The sequence below is a fragment of the Medicago sativa genome, chromosome 8 (assembly GCF_051527215.1).
Source record: "Medicago sativa cultivar Bolivia chromosome 8, Bolivia_mono, whole genome shotgun sequence".
Lineage (NCBI taxonomy): Eukaryota > Viridiplantae > Streptophyta > Magnoliopsida > Fabales > Fabaceae > Medicago > Medicago sativa.
The window spans coordinates 19,066,266-19,073,618 of record NC_140756.1 but is presented as its reverse complement, the minus strand read 5'-3'; the positions used below and the strand labels follow the sequence as shown (position 1 = coordinate 19,073,618).

Here is a 7,353-nt window from a genome sequence, read left to right as displayed (position 1 = left end):
CAACCATTCTACGTAAATAAGTTTGTATAATGTCCATCCCTAAATAGGAAGACAAGAACTTTTAATCCTTGTGTATTTATGGTCACACCCTAAAAATATTGCACGAATTTTAATCTCTAAAATTTAAAATTAAATCCATGTTAATAACTTACTATTCGTTCCAGAGATTTTATGCTTTGTATCTTTGACAAAGTTTTCTATGTCAAAGCGGATGCTGATTTGGATTTTCCAGTTTGTGTTATGATGAAAAATTATGTAGGATAGCGGATGAAATTTCACTCGTAGAAATGATAGTTGTTCCGAAGTTATGCACTGTAAGAAATTATAACTAACCTTTGAACTTAGACTCGGAAGATAGGTGGAGTGACACCCCAAACTATTGTAATTTTCCTACTTATTTCAAAATATCTATGTTAATTATGTCCTCTAATATATATAGGCATGACAACAAAACCCGTGTCAATGGGTACCCGCCCAAACCAACCTCGGTTTGACGGGTTTTCCTCGATTTGAATGGGTTTGTGTATGGGTTTGGGTTTTCCCCGATATTAAAATACGGGTACGGGATGGATAACGGGGATATATGTACCCACCCCGAACTCATACCCAAACCTTACCCGAATGTATAAAGGTCATTTTTTTTTTTGTTGAGGGGGTTAATAATGATATGCCATGTTATTTGGTTTGATAATTATCATGATATAAGAACTTTCATGGATAGTTAAAGGAGCAATCAAATTATTCGATAAGAAAATGTTAAAATGAGCGCAAATTGTTGGATAATGCATTACAATATTACCATTAAAGCTTAAAAAAAACTCTTTTTTTATTAAAAAAATTGATTCACGGCGAGGACGGGGCGGGAATACCCGAACTCATTGGGGACGGGGATGGCATTCAATTTCTCATCCCCATTGAGTATGAGTAAGGTAACGAGTAAGTATATGGTAGTAAGGGATGGGGAAGCCAAAACCTATCCCTACCCCGCCCCATTGCCATGCCTAAATATATATCATGTTTTTGTTGTCAATGCCTTTCCATAATTCCTCTGTAATATTTATGTTATCTTCATTGGTCATGGAATTCAATTTAATGCATTTTGCAAATGGTAGGCTATACTGTTCCAAATTTCATAGCAATAAATATGAAAGCCCAGTCTAACATAAAATAACCAACTATATAACTAATGAAAAACTAATAAACAACATAAAAATATTATAATCAACATGATTACGACTGAAAACATTGAACCAAAATTTGATCCCTCTTCTGTGAGCTTTTCTTTGTCCCTCTCGAACATATCTGACATGATATAGAATGACACTGATTGCATTGTTACAAAAATTTGTTGGCAATCAAATTTTTAACTTATCTTATATTGATTTTAACTCAATTAAAATTTACCTGAGTGTAAAAGGAACTAATAGTTTTTATGGGACAAGTTTATCTAACAAACCACCCAACCAAAATGACCAGTGAAACTTACGCAAAAACAAAAAAGAAACAAACAGTTTGCAAGATTGATATTATTAATAGGTTTTTAACTTGTCATATATTTGATACAAATTTTGGTATGTGCAATTGACAAGCAAATTTGTATTACATGGTAAAATTCTAAAAGCCACTTGCATAAACCTCTAGGGTGAAATCTGTACATCAAAGAAGAAAAGTAATCAATCATTTATTCCTCCAAGAGGTAGAAGACTTTCCTTGTAAATAACTACCTGACAACAATACGCTTCCCCTTTAACACCAAGCTCCTCAATCATTTGGGTATTCAAATTAAATCGGACTAGTTCATCATTTTTTCTTCTAAAGAATAAATTGCCATTACTTCCCTCTCCAATAGGATGTTCAATGCCATGTAAGGGTCCAAGAATGAAGAGTTTAGCCCAAGATTCCTTCACTCCGAGTTCACCCAAAATTGATATGTGAAGAGTAGTTGTCTCAAAATAATTTGAGATCAAACCAATGGACTGATTTAATACCATCAAGTATCTCAACACAACTACAAAATCCGAATTATCATCCATATCAAAAGGCATCGATGTAGTACAAAACACCTCATCGCATAAGTCAAATGACGCCAATAATGGCTCATATGTATCATTATTATACCAATGACAAACTCCATTTAGATACACAAAGGCGCCAACAGTTTTCCCATAACATTGAGGCATATCTAGATCAAGTTTCCTCCAAGAGTTACTTCTTAGGCTATATATCTCCCAGATGTCACGACGTGATAGCCTGTCTGGCTCACCTTCAATGTAACCTTCAATATCAGGTACATCTAGACTATAAGTTGTGTATCGAATCACCTTGTAGTCATCCCTAACATGGTCATAACCAAATCCATGAAGATGAAAATATTCTACCTCATGAAGCACTGGAGATTCAAAAGGGCTGGGAGGAAGGACCTTAATTTTTTTTGCTAGTCGGGTTCCATAATACAGCAATAGGTCTACACCCTTGGAAGAGACAAACAATGTCGTTGATAACCGGACCCAAAATAAAAACAGATTGGCCATTCTCTTGAAATGGAGATGGCCAATCTAATTTGACCTTATTCTCAAAAGTCTCACCAGAAAGCAAGTATAACACATGGTGATTTGGAAAATATGGCAAAGTTAGGAGGAGACAGGAACCATCCTCCTCATAAGAAGAATGATTACTAGATATGAAATAGTTGCGGTACATGTTCATGAAATTAGAGTTTTCAAATAAGAGTGACCATGATTTCCGTACGCAACTAAATCGTTTCAAAGATTTAAGAGGCAATTTGGACACAATAAGAAAATCAAGATCATCAGGAATATGACTGCTAACCTTTTCAGTCGTAACATGGTCTATGGATTTCTCCATCTTCTCAAATGGCAAGTGCCGAAGATGAATTTGCCTACAAAACTCAGAACGGCAGTATGATCAAGGCGACTTTGGATTGCAATGTGATATGATGGGTTTGTCTCAAATAACTTCTCATTTGCATTTTATACTACTATCTCAAATTAATTATCAATTAATTTATTTATTTTCATTTAACAGATTATTATTATTATTATTATTTATTTATTTATTTTCTTTTAACCGATTATTATTATAAGAGCTATGCTATATGTCCCGAAAAAAATTTTGGGAAATTTCACGAGCTTTGTATTTGTGAGTTATACAACATATGCATTATGCCAATTTTTTTCTGTTTCTTTTTTTCTAATCAATTTTCCTCTATATAGCCGTTACTATTAATCGCTACAAGAAAGCTACCACTAATAAATGGAGTAGATAAAAAGGGAACACGTGTTTTATCAAATGAGAAAGAAAACAAAAGACTCATCTTTAAGGAAAAAACAAAACCCACCGTCACATTGTTAAACCACTGCCATAGCCTCATAAGTCATCCAATTGTTAGTAGTATGTTAAGCATTGAAGCTTATGTCAATAAACAATGGAAGTAGGTATTTTGTAGTTTATAGGTGTAAAAATTAACAAAGCTCGGGAAAATATCGGGATGGGTTTTGTCGGGATATTTAGCATTTTTCTTATTATAATTGATATTTAATATGACAAGATATTATCTTGCCTTTTTTTTATTATAAATGTCATAATTATTTTTGAGAGGTATTATAATGTCATATTATCATATATTCATTCTAACTTAATTAGTAAGTCTTCCTTCAAAAAAAACTTATAATCATGATCAAATAAAATAGATGTCACATAGTATATTCCATAATTAGTCCTATAATAGATCTAATGGTCTTAAGTCGTTGGGATACCTTAGGCATATAATAAGAATCAAAGATCCTATCTCTGAGGTGTTAGTAAAATAAAATGAAAATTTTGACCAAAAAAATAAAATAAAATAAAAATTTGATTGTAACATGTATTCCCAATTTTCTAACATTAGAATGGATTCTCTCAACAAGAAAATTCTCATGTATTTTTCATATTTTATGATCTCCACAATTAAAATTCACTTTCCCTTAAAATAATAAAATTCAAACTCACTTTTTTTTAAATTTTTTCTCTCTTCTTTTTAATGGATGGTGAAGATTTCAATGGACCATCATATCATATGAGAGGATCCATTCCTCTAACATCAAGTATTTCACGGTCATCCCTAAAAAAAAAGTATTTCATGGTCATTCTACAAATGCTCTTTTATTCTTAAAAAACAATGTTCTTTTATTCTCACGGTCATTCTTTTTTTTATTTTTACGGAATTCTCATTTATTTCTCATTCAATGGATTTTTTTTTTATTTGCTAATATCATTCAATGCATTTACTTTTACACAAATAATTGGACTTTCCATATATACATGGTTAGTATACAAAAGTTACGAATGGAAATATTAAAAATATCATTATCGCAATTAATTATCATTAAGAAACGTATCAACCCTCTTAAAAAAACAAAAAAAAACGCATCAACCAATTATAGTGGACGTATATGACAATATTTATCCTTTATTATAAAAGCTAGACTTGCTTGGCTATCATGTTTGTCCTAATCCTCCCTACTTTGCCCTAATTCCCTAGCTTTTTTTCCCTCCTAAACATGTACTACTTGCTCGAGTAATCTCATCCGTTCAAGCACTTGATCACATCCGTTTATTCAAACTTGAAAAAAGTTCTCTCACTTCGTTAATGCAATTGAATTCGTATTAAAACCTAATCAAGTCGGTCAACATTCCCATACACTAATTGCTAATCAGAAATAACTAATTCCCCTACAATAATTGCTAATCAGAAATAATATAAACATCCCTTAGAAAGCGGCAATTGAAAATGTTTCACGCATACATTTTTTACTGTTTCACGCATACACTAATTTCTATCACATTATTCTACTGACATTTCAATGTTTCACGCATGCATTTTTTACACTATAATGTGCTATCCGATATAGAGTGATAAGAAGATATGCGTTTCAAGGTGAAATTTCCCTCGAATTTCACCACTAAAGTATGCACTAATCACTCTACCAATTACTACCTATTAAAAGCAATTATGACCTACTTATTTCAAATATTAACACGTATCAAGGTTGATTCGATTTTGAATATGAATTATTACGTATTGTTAATGGCAATTAAGAACGTAGTTAATGGCTTGAAAACGTCATTAATGACAATTAAAAACTTTTAAGTCGCATATTTTTGTATAGGAATTACGTTTAATTGCTTTTATGCATTATGCACCAATCACTCTACCAATTACTACCTACTAAAAGCAATTAACTACGTACTTATTTCAAAAATTAACACGTATCAAGGTTGATTCGATTTTGAATAGTAATTATTACGTATTGTTAATGGCAATTAAGAACGTAGTTAATGGCTTGAAAACGTCGTTAATGACAATTAAAAACTTGAAAGTGGAATATTTTCATATAGGAATTACTTTTAATTGTTTTTATGCATTATGCACCAATCACTCTACCAATTACTACCTATTAAAAGCAATTAACTACGTACTTATTTCAAAAATTAACACGTATCAAGGTTGATTCGATTTTGAATAGTAATTATTACGTACTGTTAAAGGCAATTAAGAATGTAGTTAATGGCTTGAAAATGTCGTTAATGACAATTAAAAACTTGAAAGTCGAATATTTTCGTATAGGAATTACTTTTAATTGCTTTTATGCATTATGCACTAATCACTCTACCAATTACTACCTATTAAAAGCAATTATGACGTACTTATTTCAAAAAATAACACGTATCAAGGTTGATTCGATTTTGAATAGTAATTATGACGTAGTGTTAATGGCAATCAAGAACGTAGTTAATGGCAATTAAAAACTTTTGAATAGTAATTATTACCAATAGAAAACTATGATTAATAATCACATTTGAAACTAACGAAGAGAATTGCCAATTACCTATTTAAATACCACTTAGTTGTGCTAATACAGCCATTCTCGACTTTAAGCAAAATTAAGCAAATATAACTCTTTCTTGCACTTGCTAATATGACAAACATTTTCACCCCCGGAAAGAAGGATTTGAAGTTGATTGTCTGTGTGGCCCATATATGGCTGATCCGTGATAAGGAAAATCCAGACGATATCATCTTCATGAACATGATATTGGTTGATGAGAAGGTATATTATATAAATCGATTGTATAAATAAATGATCCTTTTTTCAAGTTGCCACTACGATAACATATACTATGGTTTATGTTAATGACAAAATTATTTTTTGTTTAGCGAGGACGGATCCATGCCACTGTTCATAAGTTCCTGGTGCCAACGATTCAAGGAATGGTTGAAGAAGGAGGAACATATAAGCTAGAGAATGTCATGATAGGATTTAATGAGGGGAATTACAAACTCTTGCCACACAAGCACAAACTTATTATGGAATTGGTGTAAGGCTTGGATCAAGTTTCAAAGGAGTCAATTTTTGTTTGTTTTATTTGTAATGACTATTAACAAGAGTTACTTTAAGAGATGGGTTGAATACGTAAAAAAAAAAGTTGATGATAACCAATGATGAATGTGAAAATACTAATGTCACTTCAAATGTCGTTTTTATAGTATTTCGTAATGTATGATATCTAATGTAAAATGTACGGTTTTCAAACTATATATTAATGTCAAGATGATATGATTAATGTAATACATTTTTATCATGTGAATATTTCATATTTTTTTTATTATTATGATATAACTTATTCGTACATATTTTAGTCGGTGGGACCCGTGCGGAGCACGGGTCGATGGTCTAGTTTTTAATAAAAAAATGTTCAAACATATCTTAATATATATAAATGTTAGACAGTCTGACCTAACCCTAATCCCGCCCTTTTTGGTGGGTCTGAATAATTTTAATGATAAAAAGGTTTTCCAAGGATTCGAATCGGGCACCATATATAAGGCTGCATTGTACAAGTTTCACCACTAAGCCACCTCCATTTTGATTGAAATATTATTGCTCCTAAAATTGATATACCGTACCAAAGCATTTTTTTTTAAAGCAACAATTACCCTAAAAGTTCTTTTTCTGATAGCAATTTCATTTCATTATTAACAGTTCTTTTATGAAATTTTTTTTTACTGCCCCTATGACCAAAAAAATTGATATATCTGCCCCTAGTTGAAAATTATTGTTGTAAATGCCCTTGTTCTTCTTTTCATTTGGCGAACATGACATTTTTTTCAACCATCTTCTGCAAGCTTGCAGGTTTTGCAGCATGGTCTAGTGAGCTCTACATTTAATTTGGCGAGCAACATTTTTTTAAGTTTTTTTTTCATGTTTGTAAATTCAAATGTTGAGCATGCCATTTTATATTACAAAAGAAAGCAAAATTTATATTACAAACATGCCATTTGGTGAAGTAAAT

The 7,353-nt window shown here is 31.5% G+C and overlaps 1 pseudogene; it reads right to left on the bottom strand.

Moving 5' to 3' along the window:
* Nucleotides 1-1,511: 1,511 nt before the first annotated feature.
* Nucleotides 1,512-3,037, bottom strand: LOC146897563 (F-box only protein 8-like; annotated as a pseudogene).
* Between the last annotated feature and the right edge of the window lie 4,316 nt (nucleotides 3,038-7,353).